The 18,782-nt window shown below is 48.4% G+C and overlaps 1 protein-coding gene across 4 annotated transcripts in view; it reads right to left on the minus strand.

Moving 5' to 3' along the window:
- The window catches only part of FRMD4B (FERM domain containing 4B), a 113,953-nt gene that overhangs the window by 60,805 nt on the left and 34,366 nt on the right, over positions 1-18,782 (minus strand). The window contains exon 1 of one of the 4 annotated variants that reach the window (XM_008643599.2): positions 18,699-18,774. The exons of 2 other annotated variants lie outside the window; for them this stretch is intronic. The gene's annotated coding sequence lies outside the window, so the exon portion shown is untranslated. Of the gene's footprint in view, positions 1-9,612; positions 9,697-18,698; positions 18,775-18,782 lie in introns of those variants that run through there. One more of the 4 variants, XM_017747217.1, reaches the window with a different exon arrangement.

Consider the following 18,782-nt stretch of genomic DNA (forward strand, 5'->3'; position numbering starts at 1 on the left):
CACAGGCGCCTCTGTCACCAGCCAGCCCTTCTGCCCCAAGCACCCAAATCAACAAAGCTTCATTGTTCCAACTAATTGAGCTCTCTTTGACCACAAGCCGAGAGGGAGTGCCCTCCTGAGGAGCTCTGCAAGCAGGTCAGAGATGAGCGCCTGCAGGCACAACTCCCTGTAGTGTCCGGGAAAACTGGGCTGCAGCATCTGTGCCCCAGCACTAGCAAGTCATGGCACTGCTGAACATCACATCGCCCACCAAAACAGCAACAGCGGTACAAGGACCGTTTGCAGAGCGAGTCTAGAGGAAAGAAATCCCTTCCTTTCCCTTTGTCTGACTGCTACGAACATGGATTTGTACAGAAGTGCCAGATGAGGAGTGGCATAACTTGCACGCAGGAGTTTAGAGCACAGGGCTGTGCCACCCCGGAGACAGCAGCGATCTCACCCCTGCATCCCTTGGGGCTGCACCCTGCAGAGCATCATCCCCCATGCCCTGCACTCCCCGCAAGGTACCACTTCCAGCGTTTCATCCTTTGGGTTCTGGAGGAAAAGCTGCACCACCTCAACTCCAGCTTGCAGCACAGTCCCTGAGATTTATCTGCTGTCCAAACACGGCACCCAGAGCCCTTAAATCCATTATGATCCACTCCCGGGTCCATTTGTTCCTGAGAGCTGAAGTGCTGCCACGGCAGGCTCATAACTAAGTCGCGTGTTACCATCAATTAATCATTTCATCAGCGCACCCTTCAAGGTGGAGCATATTTCTGGCTCTGACACACTCTTACCAATCTGCCCCTGCTGCGAAGTGTCTGATCCAATAGTGTTTTTAAATCATTCCCCATCTGTTGCTCTGAGATAGCACGAGGGTTGCCATTATTTAATTGCGAGCTGCTTTAGCTTTCACCCAGTGAAATCACATTAATCACTTCTGACTGTTTTAATTGCCTCGGTTGTCTGTTGTTAAGTAAAAAAGGTTTCATTATAGCAAACACATCCACAAAGCCTCATGCTGAGGAGAAAGAAAGGTATCTTGATGGATTAAAATATAAAAGAAATACCAAGCATCATCCGTGCTTCAATTCAGCTATCCAAGGTAACTGCAAAGCACCTCAAAAGTAAATAAACCTCATGACACCCCTGAAGATAGGCGAGATATAATTATCCCTGATTTTATTGATGACACAACATAAGGAAACAGCTTAGAAGTCTGATTTACAGATATACAGACAACATTTAAAACCTGAGATGCCAGGAATCTTTTCTCAGAATTCACACATCCACTTCCCAGAGCACTGGGAAGTTCAGTCAAGAAGTTGCAGAAGACGCCAAGGTGCCCAGTGACAAAACACCGTGAAATGCCTTTGCTATGACAGACCTGGCAGCTCCCACCTGCATCCCCAGAGCTCTCTGTGGCCATGGGCTCGTGTCACCACAGGGACGCTTCGTCACATGGACAAAGCTACAGGACAGCAATGTCCAGGGCCATGGAATGCCTGTGGCTGTAGCTCTGAGAAGAGCTGCTCGCACCCCTCCACTCCCCCAGCCCATTCCTCCTAAGACACCTTCTCCACCCAGGATGAGACGCAAGGATACTCACTGTGTGGCATCACAGCCTGAGCAAGGAACACAAATCTGCTGGTCTGACCACCAGCTTTGCACCTGTAGGCTCCAATCTCCAAACAAAACAGTGTTAACCCGGACAGTCCAAGCCCTTGTCCTCCTCCTGCACACCCAAAGTTTCAGCCACCAGCACCCTGGTTCCTGCAGCTGTGCAAGAGCTCACTCCAAGTTATCCCCACCCCATTCCTGATGGGGCAGAGAGCACTTCACTTGGCTTACCCCGCTCTTACAGTCAGAAGTAAATAACTCCAAATTACTATCACAGGGAAGCACAAGCCCATCCTACATCAGGAATGTTGCCCACCAGAGAGGTCATCTCCAGGAGACAACTCTCTCCTCACATTGAGCTGCCTCCCTGTGCAGACAGGGCTCTGATGTACAAGAATACTCACATTTCACAAGCCTTTTCTGTACAGGAGGTAGAACCAAAAGCTTTGGAAGCTATTGCAGCTGCAAGCTCACCTCACAAGCTTTGGAGTGTCAATCCCCTTCCACCAGCCATGTCCAGTCGCAGGTGTGACATGACTGTGGCACAGCAATGCCACAGCAATTCTCCAGCACAGTCACAGGTACCAGTAATCTGGTCCCATCCTCTTGCCTGGAGAAAAGCTGGAGAGCTTCATAAAGAGGCTTCCATCACTTTCATCAATGGATTTTGGCGAGGGAAAGGTGCCTCCAGCTCAGCAGCTGGAGACTGAGCTCCTGGAGCCAGAGCAGCAAAGGACTCGTTTTTAACTCTGCCAATGACACTGGTGTGATTTATTTGATTTATTCCCCACAGCACATCCGCTTGCAGGTCTGTTTCCTCAGGCTCTGGGAAGGGACTTGTGCTGTGTCCCAACTCCCAGAGCACTGGGCTCCTCAAAGACCCAAAGCCCTGGAGTCCTTGCTTATACATTTTCTTTCATCTTTAATTCAGGACACCCTGCTAATCTGAACAATATAATTGATTTTCTATGTGTTGGACCAATCCATCACGAGATGAGCACAGCTGTCTGGCTCAGTCAAGAGCTGGTGTGAACAGTCTTGAGATATTTATACACACACACATCTGTTTTCAGCTTATTCTCATTGACTTGGCATTGTCTGTATAAATGAACAATTTTTGCAACATGCCCCTAAATTGGTCATCTTAGCAGTTATTTTTAAAAGCCTGCTAATATTTAAGCTATTATCCAGTAAAAGAAGTAGCAGCATAAAATTTGTGAAGCATCCTTGTGTCTCATCTCATTCCCAAAAGGAAATTAGGAGAGAGACGTTACACAGCCCTATTTTTGGCAAAACCATACAGAGAGGCTGGGATCCTGGATTTTTATTGTTTCCCAAAGTCACTTGTATTCTCTGTACGCAGCTAAGCAACAAAACCTCAGAAACGGAGAGGACTGGAAGGAGACAAACACTGTCCAATGCAGAAACACAGTTATATCAAAATACTGCAGCTCTCCTAACTTACAGGCTGTCAGCAAGAATCTGATTCACACAGATCTTCAGTAAAAGAGGCAGATAATGAAGGGAAAAAAAAGAGGAATTCTCAGAATATCCATGTGTGGAAACTAAAGCATATGAGACTGTAATTCTACATAGCAAATTACCATTATCATAAAGGTTTCATTAGCTGGGAGGAAACAACATTTTGCCCTCTCTTTTTTGTGACAAAAATATGATAAATTCTCCACCTAAAATCATTGAGGCAGATTTTCCACAACATCCATCTTTGAGAAGAAAATCAGCAATGCAGAGAAAAAAACCCTACTTCTTGGCTACATAGACCAATTCCCTACAATATCCTGAGCCTGAATATTTATTTGGGAAAAAGCACATGCAGGATATTTGTGCTATTTCTCTTGGACAGAAACATCCTCCCTATGCAAAGCTGGTTGTTACATGCAATATTTTTAGACATCCATGTGTGTCATCCCGTTAGGGAAAAAAATGAGAAAAAGAAAAGAGTAATTAGACAGGGTGTAAACAGGAAATCCCAAAAAAACCCCAAACCCTTAAGCCAAAAAAAAAGCTGTCAGAATAACACATCTCCTGAAGGGAAGCTTAGGAATGGAGAATCATGAAGGGTTTGGGTCAGGAGCAAAACCAATGTGTTGCACTCCCTCCAGGTCAGATTTCTCCTCCCAGAACTGGGCAAGTTACAAAGAAGTCACTTGGCCTATCTGTCACTGACTTCTATTTTTAAGCCTTTTTTGTTTTAAGGTCTAGGAAAAGCCAAAAACAAAATCCCAAACCCTAAAAACTCCCTGGCAAAAGAAGAGAGGATGATATGTAAGCTGCACATAATTAAGACAAAACTGGCAGCTGTGTCTGCCAGTGACGGGCTCAGAGCTCTGTGCGTGCATCCCAGCTCTTCTCCCTGGGGAAGTGCCATGGTTTGGGCTCAGCAGCCCACGTGTGCCCACCACTGGGAAAGTGTGACCTGCCCAGGGACAGGGTGGCCGAGCCAGGGTCCTGCAGCCACCTAAGTACCCATCAGCAGGAGCTTTAAAACCACCCCCACCTACCTCCAGCAAGGCTTCACACCTTTAATACCCTGAATTCCATGAGAAGTCTTTAGGAAGGAGCAAACCTCTCCCCCTCCAGTTCTCCTCTTTCCTTCCTTCCAAGATAAACCCTTTTGTTCAGGCCTGGGTGCTCCTGGAAACATCCGTGTGTGACACCAGGGATTTGCTCCCATCTGCACTGAACTGTGCACATTATTTCCATCAGCTCCTGCCAGGGTAACCACGTGAAATTAAACTTCACTAGCAGATGAATGGTTCCAAAAGGTATTTTATAGGCAGGAAAAAACACCTGTACTGATGCATCCAGTGATGAGAGAGAAACGGGAACCATTTTCCCTAAATAAATGGCCAGCACACAGCCTTAAACCTGCACTTTGAAAAGTGAGGAATTGGACTGTGGTACATCATTAGTACATAGATTATAAAAACTGGCTCATTTATTCCTGAAACAGCCACACCACAGTGGCTCAGGCAGTCAGAGCACTGAAGGAACTAATACAGATAACAAAAAGCTGAAGAGCAAAATTCCCTCTCCCAGAAGGCAATGCTGTCCCTTTGCACACTGGTTTCACAAAGACTGTGCCATGAGGGCATCCCAAAATGCTTCCATCCTGCTTTTGGCAGCTACTCACAGGCAGCAGCACTGCTTTCCAGGTGCACAAGCCCAGAGCACCAGCCTGGAACTTTAAAGGATTTCATGTCCAAATCCCTACCTGAGCTGCAGTTAACCACCCATTAAAGCGTCACCAGTAATTTCTTGTAAAGGTTCTGGGTTTTTATCCAAACCTCTCTTTTGTAACTCATAAAGCCTACAAGAGATTTCAAAGCTTAATACTGAAGTCCCTAAACTTCAGATTTTCACTGGCATTTAGGTGGGTTTTTTCCTTTGGTTCTGAAGGCATTTAGGATCAGCTCCTCAGCTGCCTCAGATCAGCAGTGCTTCACTAACTTTGGTACAACCAGCCAGCTATGTCTGGCCCCTGAACATGCACAGCCTGATCAAAATGTGAAATCACATGCAAGGATGTCTTGCAATAAGGAGCTGCCCTAACCAGGCACAACTCAGGAAAATAAAAGCCTTTGCCTGTCCTTCTGGAAGGAAGGGGCCTGCATGCAGCTGGGGGGAAGAGGGAAAAACTTATAATGGTTTAAATGACCTCAGAGCTTCCTGGTGTGTCTGTTGGGAGAGCAAAGCTTCATCATGTTCCAGCACTTGGAGTCGCTCAGAACTTTACGGAATAAGCAGAAAAATAACAGACAGAAGTTTGGGGTTTTACCAGCATTTCTGTGGAAGCTTTTTAAAGAATCTGCACAGATCTTCAAAGACACCATGATGCACGTTCTGAGGAGCCCATCTGCAACCCACAGGTCTTCCCTGACGAGTGTAGGTGCCACCACTCAGTGTCCCATGGTGGGAGGTGCTCAGGGTGAAACTGATGGATGGGCATTGGAAATGCTCCACTCTCCCACGGGTGAAGAGCTGAGGAAGGGAAGCATTGCCCCATCCCACACCCCACTGTGGGCCTCTCCACCAGCTTGTTTGCCACAGAGCAGCGCAGTGCCCTCCCCTCTGGACTCACTGGTACCTCCTGCAATGCCCAATGGGTCAGCTCTGGGTCCAGAAACTTGTGTTTTCCCAGTCTGCTCACACCAGCCAGGGCAGCCAGTGGTTCCTGCCACGACACCACAGTCTGGCTCACACAGACACAATAAACCTGCAGTGATCCCTTCGGGGGCAGTGGCAGAAGTTCCACCAGCTTTATGGGGGCAGACCATGTCTCCAGACATACTGCCTCTTCTTCCTAATCTTCAAGTCATAAAGAAGGCTTTGGCTGAAGTCCTGTCTCCAGTGTAGTCAATTAATTTTGCCATTAATTTTAATAGGGTCAGGATTTTGCCTTAAATCATTTGTTATCTCACTATTAACCTTTAACAGAAGCCAGTATCTGCCTAATGTTAAATAGTCAGTGATTGTCCACAATGGCTGGCTACATCTTTCATCCTTTGTGCTCTGGCAAACCATCCTGTAGGACCAATCTCGCCTCCCCAGGTGACTCCAAGTGCCACCCCCATCCCTCCCAAGGGCTGCAGAGGCCCCCCTGGCTCTGCACACTCATGGGGTGTTTACCCACAGCAACTGCAGGGACTGTACAGAGCCATTCCCAGCCTCAGGGCGTTCTCTTTCTCAGGACCAGCCAGGCAGGGACAGACACTGAAAGCCATAACTGAATGACGTGCACAGAAATAACGTTTTTAGATGAGACAGGCTGCAGAAAAGTGCAAGCTTTGCACTTTGATGCCCCTTTGATGATGCTCTACATGGAAATGTTGGCTCTGCTGAAGTTTGGCAATGAGCTGGAGATAAAACACAGTGCCTGGAACAGGGGGCTGAGAGGCTCCCCGGGTTGCATGGCACCTTCCTAAAATAGCCATGTGCGCTGGAGATACGATGAAAAAACTGGCTCCTGCAGAGCATCAACTGACTTTCATGTAAGCCCCACCAGCTGAGCCAGTGAAAACGTCTGGCACAGGAACAGCCCAAGTGCTCTCCCTCACTGCAGGCACTGTGGCTTTGCAGGGCCACGTGCCAACAGACTTTCCATGCAACTCTCCTTTTCCCCATTCATTCTATTATTTCTCATTGCAGGGGATGGCAAATCTAAGGGACTCTTTCATTCACTCTGTTGATGGCTTGTACAGGATGACAGGCACAGCCTCCTGGGGTCATTAGAAGATCCCACTCACCAGAGCAGGTCATGGGGCTCTAAACCTCATCCTGCTCTTCCAAAATTCTCAGAAATAATGGTGAGCACACTGTAATAAAACCCCCGAAACTGAACAAACACGAAGAGAAGCGATAAATTAAAATCCAGGGAACAAATTAATTCAATCTTCCTCAAAATGATAAATCCAGTAACCCAGCCAGGAGTTAAAGTCCTCTGCCAAGAACTAAATATAGGCAGGAGAATTGCAGCTTCTTGTTCTCTATCAGGAGCATGCAATGTAAAAACCTCAGCCCTCTCCTCCCCACGAGGAAATCTTGCAGTGTGGCTGCCTTTCCTGATGCTACCCATGGCTTATCCTGTACTTGCCTTTGCTCCATTCCACACAGGGTGCAGGGGTTGTTCACTGTGCACCAGCGCAGGAATGAAAGCACTCAAGTGCACAGGCAACAATCAGCCCTGTGGCAGGAGGCAGAGGGAAGAACTGCTGCTAAAAACTCTTCCTTGGCTCTGCTGGCCCCAGGCTTTCCAGCTGCCAAGCAGCATCCAGCCAGCATTTCACCTCTGCTGGCACTGCCAAAAGCCACAGGATCTCTCTGGCAGTGTTATCATGGATGCTGAGTCCCTCTGACAGAGGGGGAAAGGTTAGATATCCTCTTGAAGGATAAGCACCTTTATTGCGGGCATATTCTCCTTAAAGGTGTCTCATGTTGAAAACTGGAGTGTTTCTCAAACAGGTCATGTCATTCCACATGTGCTGATGTACCACTCCTGCCACTTTGCAGTGCATTTAAAACAATAGCGAGAAAAGAACAGGCAGGCAACTCTGCAGCTAATCCTATAAAAAAGCTATCAGGAAAATTAATAGGAAACAATCAGTACAAATCTGCCACAAATATCAAGTCAATGAAATCCAACATCTGCTTTCCTTGGCAGAACACAGCCAGTAAATTCGTGTCTGCCGGAGACACGCTTATCACCAGCACTGCTGAGACGCTGCGGGCAGGTCATTACTGCACACAGCCCACGGAGATGTTTTGTTCCAGTGCAATCTCTTGGGAATTCAGGTGGGAAAAGTATCCTGTGGGATCAGAGAGCTTTCCTGGTGCTACCTGACAGAATAAAGGCAGGGGCAGCCCATGAAGGGGCACTGTCTAGAGGCGGCAGCATCCTCTGCCCCTGAATAAGCAGTGCCCACCGTGGGGCAGGGCTGGCCACCCGCCCTCCTGTGACCTGTCCTGACCTTTGCTGCTCGACCAGGAGGCAAAGTAGTTAAGCTCCTGCTTCTTTGCTTAAGTCTCTACAACACGAATCTCACGGGATATTCTGTGCAGAGCTTCTGGTAACTTTTCCTGAGTTTTACCTCACCCCAGAAGCCATCCCTGACCCACTCGAACAAACTCAGCTTTCCCTGTTACAGGAATAGTTACAGAAGACTGAAAAATACCCTTATAGAAGAGTAGTTTTACATCCCTGAAGACCCACACCCTGCCCTTTATGCCTTTTTGCCTCTCCCCAGCCCTGCACCTCTCCCCCATTTCTGATTACTTTTCACAGGATGCTCCTCTATCCCCTCCACCACCTCCCTGCTCACCCCTGAGTTGGGTTTTAGAGGGAAAGCTCCCAAAGCAGGAGACACAGGCAGAGCAAGCCGTGACCAAATATCTACCATCCCCTCCAGGCAGTATCTCATTCTCTAAAGGCATCTTGAATCTCTTCCTCTCGTGCCCCATCCAGGTCCCTGCACCCAGCATCCCTCCTTGGACTTTTCCAGCCACTCATGCTTGGCAACAGCCTCTCAGGAAACCCAGATGCCAGCCTTGGATGGACAGCAGATAAGAAGGAGGTGAAAAATAATTTAAAAAGAAGGCTAAAGCACAAGTCCTTTAAATCTGCAACTCTTTAAAAAATTGCAAAGAGCAAACAAATGAACCAAGAGAAGTCACAACAGTGAGTATGGGCTGGAGCAGACAGCGAGCAGCGTTTCTGTGGAGGCAAGGAGCCAACATTCACAGTGCCAGCACCTTGCCAGGCACTTGGCAGGGCTGATCTGGATGGCTCCACATTTCACTTTTAAAGCAAAACAAGTGCTTTGGATCAAAGGCTCTTTCTCAGCAGCCGTTACCTTCCAGCTCTGTGTGCACTGCTGCATCTCCAGGCCACCTCTTCAAAAGGGTTTTTTGGGGGGAGAGAGGGGAGGGGACCTTATGAGGAGATATTTAATAGTTGCATGCTGAAAGGAGTTACTGTACCAGGCGCCGACCGCCTTTTCTCAGGAGTCATGAATTTGTGCTTTGTTCGGGTTAAATCATATCTCAGAGCAGCCCATAAGGGTAATCTCTGAAAAGAGGTTTTCTCTCCAACCAGAAGTTATAGATCTTTGCTCCAGCTGCAGCAAAGTTACCAGGATCCAGCTTGGATTTAGCCCTTTCCTAAAGCAGCCAAGGCAGCACTTACAACAAAGGCAGGAAAAAGCAGCCGTAAATGCTGGGATAAACAAACAGCCCCTTATCTCCTCAATGGAGTGCAAAAGATGCAGAGCAATTTTTATGGACTGATCCTTCAAGGCAAAGAGAAGAGCAAGCAGAAAGGTTTCACCCTACACCACCCAAACTTTCTTTGCTCTGTGCTGCTTTCTGGCTGCCGGCTCTCCGGGGCTCACAGCTCTGAGCTCTGCAGATGTTTAACTCAGGACACACTGCAACAGCACTAAATAACATTATCTGTCACTGCTAAGCATCAGAAATTAAAATACAGCCTCTTACCTCCACGTCACACACCCTGCTGGTTTAAATGGACTGGAGACACTCAAGAAGTACTCCCAGTGTGCCTGCACTAAGCCTTCATGTTTTCTCTACTTTCGAGCTGGGGGAAGAAGGGAGACATGATCCCGGACTTCTTCCGTTGCCATATAATCTGAAGGAAGTGACCTTCACTTTTGTTGCTTTGATTACAGATTCAGAAACAAAAGCCCTTCCAGTGTGAGCCAGGGGACACAAGGGGTTGAAATGGGATTGTTAAAAATGGGAAAGCATTACAACTGTGGGTTGTTCTTTTTTTTTTCCCTGTCTGTAATATTAACCCCTTTATTATAAAACAAAACCGAATGAAAAACCAGCAGTTACTGACCAAAAGCATAGCACAGGTGCCAGTCCTGGGGGAGTGAGACACCTCAGTGTGGGATCATGGTCCCTGTGTCACAGCAATGGCTGAGGACCCCCACGCTGGCAGTTCTGTGCTCGCTGGGAGCTTCCATCGCCCCTCCCAGCTCCTCCACCCACCCACATCTGGGGACAGGAGGGGCCTTTGTGTAAAGACTTGGCACCGCACTAAAACTTCAATCCATCCCCAGTCTGAACCCCTTGGAGCAAGGCTGAGCCCTGTGGCAGTGGGGACCAACCCATCTGAAGGGATACAGGCACAGAGATAACCAGAGCTCGTCTTCTCAGCACACCTGCCCTCACCTCATGCGCTCACACCTCCACAGTCCCTCCCTGCAACAGACACCCCCGGGTGCAGCATTCCACTGGATTTCCCAAACTGCTTTCCAAAGCACGGGTCTGCTGCCTCTGATGTGAGCTGCTGCACTCTGGGCAGGACACCAAGAGTGTGGACACAGTTTACACCCTTGGCCACCACTCTGAATTTGCTCCTGGGTCTACAGGAGTGCACTTTGCTGCTGGTAGAGGAGTAAATCATCTGCCTGCTGGTCTGCTGCTCCCTTTGCAGGCTGTTCTCTGTGTGCAAAACACTGAGTTCTGTTCTGATTCCCGGATTCCTTCCCCACTGGCACATCAACCCACACGGCTTCACACACCCCCCGGCTCTGACGCAGCAGCACAAACTGTGTAACTGTGTCAGGCAGAGCACAGGTGCCACACACGCACAAAGACAGCTCTCCTCAAAGAAAACTCAAACAGCTGACACTGCTTTCACTGAAAATGAAAAAACAGAACAACAAAGAACTGTGCACCCAAGTCCAGGAAGCTGCAACTTCCAGAATTCCAACCTGACCTTCGGGCAGGTACACAAGAGGCACAAAGTCTCAAATTTACACATGCATTTACTTCAAAAACCTGAATGCTCTTGTTCAGTTATTTATGCTCTCAACTGAGCAGTCACTATGCACAGAGAGGACAAGCTGTGAAGACCTTCCCACCCCAATTTTTATAACTCAGGGATTTCTTCTAATAGAAAAAAAAAAAATTAAGTTCAACACCTGCTTTTCCCAGAGTGAAAATGGGTCACACTTTGGACAAAAACACCTCAGAGATGGAGCTCCCTCTTCTTAGAGGTTCTGAGGCCCCTTGGCCCAGATAAAGTCCCCCAAACAGGAGGCTCTGTACCCACTGTTTGAGGCCAACAACTGGTTCCATGAAGCTGCAGAGCACTGTATAAAGACCGAGCCTTCCCAACAATGCTGGGGAGAGAAGCAGCACTGCCTGGTCTACCCATCACACAGGGTGAGGCAGCCCTGCTCCCCTCGCCTCCCCAAATTACCATCAATCCAGACACCTCCAGAAGGCGGCTACCCCAGACACCTGGGATGCAGTGAGGTGCCAGAGGTGTCTCACCCTCCTTGTTTAATTCAGAAGAACCAGCTTTGATCAAATAACCACCCCTTAAATAGCTGCAGACAAAGAGTTGTCTTTTTTCCCAAAGTTATTTTGTAAAAGCCAACATTCTCACAGTCATGAGACTACAAAAGGTTTCCTCTCCATGCTCAGTATCACAGGTTTCATGAAAAAACCATAAGCTGGCCCCACATCAGGCAGGAGGGTGCCAGGTCAGGTCCAGCCAGCTGGTCCAGACTTCACCAACAGCCTAAGGGGTGGCAGCAAGACAGTTTGGGGAGAGGATTTCAGAGCAACAAACTTCCATTTGTCTCCAAAACACAGACTGCAAAGCCCCAAAAATGAGATGGAAAATAGACAGTGAGTCATGTTTCCTTAGAGAAATGACGTGAAGGTTACCTGGGTGGTGCCAGCTTCTGCCCTGCTGGGATAACCACAGGGACAGGAATAGCTGGAGAAGGGAGAGCACAGCTCCTCAGAGGATCTATGACTTCCAAACAAACACAGACCAGGGCTGCATAATTCAGCTGTACAGATAACTTTTTTTTTAATTAAAAAAATTAGAGTTTAAAAAAATACAGCACACCTGTAAGAGGTAGGAAGCTGTTGGAGTTGAGCACAGGGAAATCTCTGCAACTCTGAGGCAGGAACAAGCTGAGTTTGGGGATAGCAGTGCCACGACTCTTCACTGAAGGGTGACCCTCCAGGGAATGCAGCACACCCCAGCTGCACCCCAGCCCTCCCAGCAAGGTGAACAGATGCAGTGTGCTTCTTGATGTGAGAGAGGAATTACTGCCACTTTCACTCTGGCTTAACAAGCACCACCCTGCTCCAAACCTCACACCCTCTGCCCAGCCCACATCTCCCTGCCTGGAAACCACCAGCCCAACCAAAGGTAAAGCCAGGATGCTCAGGAACCAGCACATCACCAGCAGTGCCATGGGTGGAACTGCAGTGACTCCTCCATCCCCGTTCCCAGCTCTGCTGGCACCACTCTCCTGATGGCCAGCAGGAAGATGCACACTGGGGCACCACCCCCAGGACAGCACCTACCCCACATCAGCTGGAAAAGCAACCACAGAAACACCACAGTCTTAATCCTAGCATTGCCTGGACTGTCAAAGATGACTTTTTATGGCTGAAACCATGGCTCTTTTCAGCTTTTTGAGGACACTTACTCTCCCCACCTCCTTCCCCAACACACCACTGATGCATGTTTAAATGAATGACAGATCAATTAGTGGGGAAAAGTGTACATGTGTATTTGTGTGTGGGAGGTTATTTAAGCTAATATATTCCAGCACTGATAGCTTTATCCTCTTTGCAGTCTCTGAGAATGAACTGGCCCCCATCTGTACAGAAGATTAGTAGAATTACTAATCACTAATTATGACTCAGAGGTTTTAAGAGCAATGCAGACTCCACAAGGGGTGGCCTGATTTTCAGAAAATGAGGGGACAAAGATAGCACAGTGCTATTTTAAGCACATGGACAGTCCATCCAAGATCACAAAGCACTGCAGTGACAATGCCAGCAAAAAGGAGTGACAGAGAGATAAACACTCAGAAGGACAAAAATGAAGCTTGGAAAAACCAGCATGTGCCTGAAACACTTTTAATTTTCCTTTTCATACAGCTTGTGTCCAGTCAGAGTGAGCTGGCCAGCCTCTCTGCAAAGGCCAAAATGGAGATTTATCCAGGCAAGCTCATACAGTGATACCTTTGTACAGGACTTTCTGCCTCTGAGAAGCGACGCCAGCGACATTCAAAATCTAACGTATTTTGTGAGCTGAGTCACATCGAAGAGGAAAAATATTTATACAAGCCCAAGTGGTTTGTGAATAGAAGGCACTGTTTGAAACTGGCACCATGACACCCCTAAGGAAATGAGATGAAGTTCACAGTCTGGTTGTGAAGTTTGTCAGTGAGGGAAGAGGGAGAAGTGGTACCAAAAAAAAAAAAATCATATTTTTGTTTGAATGAACTCTCTCAAACAGAAAGCGCTATATCATGAGCTCAGATGGAAATATATCTGGAGGAGAGCTCTGGAAAGCTGCTGTTGGAAGTGTGCAGAGCCAAGTTTAACTCTAAGCTGTCAGGAGGCAGTGCCCAGAGCCAGGCCTGTTCCCAGCCCTCCTAAAGACTCTCCCAAAGTCCCAGCCGTGGGGACACCTCCACGTGCCAGGTTTGGATATGATGGGAGTTTCAGCACAGCCAAAGCTCTGCAGGTGACATATGAGCAGCATCACTGCCTTAGATCAGATCGCTTTAAAAAGAAAAACAGCTGGATGAAAGCAGCCAGAGTAAAGCTTTTCCAGGGTGACTGGTAATCCCCAGTGCACAAGTTTAAATCTGTCAAGGGACACAGACACATATTCAGTGTGCTCCAAAACGGGTTTTCAAGCTCTCTTTGAAAAGCCCTGACCTATAAGAACACCTGAGATGCTTCTGCTGAGCATCACTCCTGGGGTCTGTCTGGTGTGGAACAAAGTTCTGCCCTGACAATGCAGCGCCTGCTTTGTGCCCTCCCTCACCACTCCAGCACTGCTTTTCATCATTGTGGAAAGAGAAGGAAAAAAGGCATCTCAATTTGTCGTCAGCATTTTTCATAATGAAAAGTTGAGGTGTGGTAGCAGAGGAAGCGTGGTGCTCACTATCCAAACCAACTACGTTAGCACTGGAGGAAACAGAAGTCAGCCGCTTCCTCTCCTGCTCCTCCACCCCAGGTACCATGGGCCAGACACACGTACAAAGCTGATTTACTGTGCTTCATCAGCAAAATTCTTTTCACTTCACACAGAGGAAATGACCTTTCAGAGAGGTTCAAAAGCACTTTGTCTAAAAGACCCACACGAAAAGTTTACACTTTTACACCATAATTTATCAGCTAATTACCAGTGCTATTGATAATTCCAGTTACTCCTAAACTGCTTACACAGAGATGCTCCCCTATCTGGTTGTACATCCAGCAGATCAATCACAACATGCCATTATGTTCTGCAGGGAGTTTGGGAACAGTTTGCCCAGTTTCTTTTCACTTTGCATGGAGCAGACTGACTGACACACCTTTAACCCTCACCCTAAAGCATTCACTTCACCAGCTTTTAATTTATAACAGTTAGCTGCATCATCAAATAGATTTCGATGCAATGCTTCGTTCCTGCTTAACCATAGTGAGGAGCCACTGTGTGTGGGATGTATTGGTGGCAGTCAGCACTGATACCTCAGAGTAAAACTCCGTGTCAATATCCCAATGAAAATCAGGCCAATGAAATGCAGGTGACTAAACACAGGATAAATGTTGATTCTAGAAGTTTTTGGCTTTGCAGCTGCTTGTTAACCTCATTTATATAAAAGTTTCACTTTGTTTTACTGCCCTATAATTAAATCTAAGACAGGTGGCCTATAAAGCCATCATGTGGAGAGCCCTGCAGAAAGCTTTCTTTTGGAATAGTATCAGAACACCTAGAAATGCCATGTTGTCCCATCTCAGGCATCAGGAGGGGCTCTGGGAAGACCCCCAAAGCCACAGCACTATGTGCTAGAGCTCCACAACAGAACACAGCCCTCACTCCTTTCTCTGGTAGGAAATGGGAACCCTTGAGTGAAGGCTTCTATGCTGAATTCTCATCCAGGAATATTTCCAAGCCCTAACAGCCCCAAAAACTCATACGGACTTGCTGCTGTTAGAAAAAAGACCTGTGCCAGCTTTTCTATCAGCTGTCTCTGCAAATCTGTTATTTCTAGGACAGGCTTTAAAAGCTCCCTGCCGTGGAAAAGACAATGTTCCCTGGCATACAACCCAAGGGCTCAGAGAATCAACTCACACACTGTGCGGCCCCTCCCCTCGTGCGGGTTCAGGGGTTATTTCAGAGTGAAACGGGACACCCCAGCAGAGCTTTGGCTCACAGCCTCCTCCAGATGAATGGGCTCTGGGCAAGCAGGACATCCCTTCTATTCTGGCAGGTGGGACAGATGATGGTAAGCATTCTGGAGCAAGGACCAGCTTGGGGAAGTGCCTGGGCTGGGGCTGAAGTGCCCGTGCCAGTGACCAGGTAGAACAACAGGTAAAACCCTGGAAAGTATTTCCCACACATACATGACAGAAACACAAAGGCTAAGGAAAAGGTGACTGACAAAGGCTGGTTTGTGCTTGTTGGGGTGGGTTTTAGTTGTGCTTAAAGCTGCTAAGGCAGGTAAGGGCTTTATGCTGGCAGAGAGGATTTGAGCCTGCCCTGCCAGCCAGCGCTGCCCCGTGACCACCTCCGCACCTGCCGGCTCCCAAACACCGATGGGGATGACCCTGCTCGGACACACAGAGGTGTTTGTGGCTTCTCCATGCTGGGACTCAAGCTCAGCTCTCCCACAAGGCTGCCAAGAATTTTGTATTTTAAAAAGACTAAAAATCCCCCTCACCACAACAACAAATGTAGCAGCCCAAGGAGAAGGAATCCTACTTGCTTTCCTTTCTCCACAAAAATGTACTGATGATTAAATAGAGACTTACTGGCAGCATCCAACTCACACAAAAATAGCAACTGGCCCACAAAATGTGACTCCCAAATACTGATCAAAACAAACTGAGGCTGCCAGGGCTGATCAGCAGCACAAGTGCCTGTCACCTCACTCTCCCCTGCATGTCCCTTGCACGCAGCTCAGTGACAAAGTTCTGTCTGGTGTCCTGATCTGTCACACCATACACAGTCCAGGGAGCCCTCAGAGTGGGGAAAAGCCTAAGTTCAGCCAAAAGAACCTCTATATAAAACCTGTGGTATTTTTCACACCTGGAATATGAATGCAAAGGAGCTACATAAATATGAGTATTGTGCATGAAGCCAAGGTGGTAAAGGACTGTGTTAAACACATGTCCAGGAGTCAATTTTAGTAAGAACACAGGACAAAAAGGTGCTTTCATGTGGCTGCGATAACTACAGGACTTCTGGGAAAAAATCTGAGAGGACAAGTAGCATCCCTGGCAGGTAGGAGAGTGCTGTTATACCCTTTTTACAAAGAACAGGGGAACAGAGGAAAACACAAAATCTCACACCCAAGACTAGAGTCCTGTCCCACAGACACAGCAACATCCACCTCCTCAGAGAAACAACCCCATGGAGAGCTCTACACTGCATGTGTTGCTCCTGTGTTGCTCCACTGAGCCTGAGGTGAAGAAATGTAACCCAGTGTGGCTCAGAGTTCCTCGCTGTATGCGAGGGTCACCCAGCCACTCTCTCTAGACGTTTCCATACTTGAAGTGCTTAAAAAAAATGAGAAAACCAATTTGATTCAAGCCCTTGCAGGGCTCTGGTATCTGAGCAGTTGGGTGACATTTAACGCTGTGTGCTCAGTCCTCACTCACTGGACTCAGCCAGGGGTTTGAGCAGCTGAGGGCCAAGACTTCAGCACAAAAAGCAAAGTGTTACACAACCCAACAAGGAAGAGCTGCAGGGCATTCTTTCAGCCATCTCGCTTTAATACACCCCAAATTACCTCTAGCAAATTTCTGATGTTAAAACATGAGAGTTGCCTTTTTCCTGTTGAGTTTCACCTCCCAGGGAAGACCCTCAGGGCAGTGAGTGGACAGCAACAGGTCCCTGCATGATCCCAGCAGTCTGGCTGTGACAAGTTGTGGGCAGAGGGGAAAGGGCACTCCCTGTCCACTTCCCTGGCTCAAGGTCTGCCTGGTAGGTTGAGAGAAGGACCAGTCTCCTCTTTTTACCCATTTTCACATCCCCCCTTCCAGACACATGCACACGTCAGTGATGCTTTTCATAAAGAAAAGACAAGACAAAGCAACCACGAGGACGCAGTAAGTTTGGGCAGAGATACAGCTACACTTTGTTTTGAAAAAGTCTCTTTTCACTTCAAGCCAGCCATCAGAGTATGGCAGCTGAACAGGCTGAATACAGCTGTTGTCAGAGCTGGTCCTCACCAAGCCTTTATTCCAGCCCTGGAGGGATGGGGTTTACCTCCACGGGGATGCAGTAGAGAGGGAAGGCAGTCTAAGCTCCATGCTCTTTACGTGAATGGACCCTAAAAATAACACCCACACAGCACAGGTGTAGGTGGATTTTAATTAGAGAGGAAGAAGAGAGTCAGGACTGTATCCCACCGCATTCCTACAGGTCAGTAAAGCTGGGCAGATGAGGAGCAGTGATGCCTTTACTCCTGCATTCCCCCTAACTAGTCATGATCCATATATGGATCCACATCCACAGTGACACCTGTGTCAGACACATCACGGAGTATTTACGTGCATCATCTGCCCAAGGTACATTCAAGCACTTGTACATCCACCTCTGTAAAGCTGCTTGCTCACTCCTGAGCCTATCCCTAAAGCTAAATACCAGCAGATCGCTTTAGGATTAAACAGGCACAGATGTCCTGTTAGCATGACTTTCCCATGGAAGTTGCATCCTGGTGGCTCTGGAGAGCTGTTTGCTTTGAGCTGTGTCATTCTCTGTTTTGCAACACACCAGGGAGAGGGGAGAAGGTGCTGTGAAAGATTCACCCTCATGTAGCAAACACACACAACGGCGCTGAGAGCGGGCATGCAGCACAAGTTCACATGCGAGACAGAAATGCAGACACACAGAAATAAATAACTGCCAGCAAAAACAGACTCGCAAAAGAGTGGCACCACCCTCACTGCAACTGGATACCACAATAACTGCAAGTACAGGGCTGTGTTTCCTGCCTGCACGAAGGGGAGCCCCCCAATTGCCATTCCAGGACTCACTGCACCCCTCCCAAGCAGCAAGCCCTCTGCCATGCAAAGGGCGATCACGTTGCAAGCTGCCACTATTCAGTGACACAAACAGCAGAAAAAGCCACAGCCAGTCTCTCCCCATGGGAGCATCGTGCTCCGAGGGCACAGGCAGAGAGGAGCTCGCGGAGCTCCGTCCCCCAGATCCCGAGGGCAAGGATGGGGACAGCAGCAAGAGGGGCTCCGTGGGGCTGTGATATGGGGGGGCAGCTGGCTGCCAAAACACTTCTAGATTGACTGACTGATAAAACCTATTTGGCACAGAAAATATCTCCCCCAAACCCCGAATTCAGGCACACAGCCGGCACTTCGAAAGCAATACCGGCATCATCTCAGAGCCAGGTTCAGGATCCTCTGAGCACCTTCCCAGCTCTGCCTCGATGCTCTTCAGCCCATCCCAGCCGCCTCGCCGGGGGTGCGCACGGAGGAACCAGCCCGAAGAGAGAAAACGCGCCCGTCAGGTGCCGGGATGCTGTTCCAAGGAAAAGCTGGGAGGAAGAGCTGGGTTTTTTTACCTGATAGACATCGCGGAGGCCACACCAGGCTCGCAGCGCCTGCCGGCACGCCCCCAGCCGGGCCGCGTACCACCCCCCCCGCCC

The sequence above is a fragment of the Corvus brachyrhynchos genome, unplaced genomic scaffold, assembly GCF_000691975.1.
Source record: "Corvus brachyrhynchos isolate BGI_N302 unplaced genomic scaffold, ASM69197v1 scaffold91, whole genome shotgun sequence".
Taxonomy (NCBI): Eukaryota; Metazoa; Chordata; class Aves; order Passeriformes; family Corvidae; genus Corvus; species Corvus brachyrhynchos.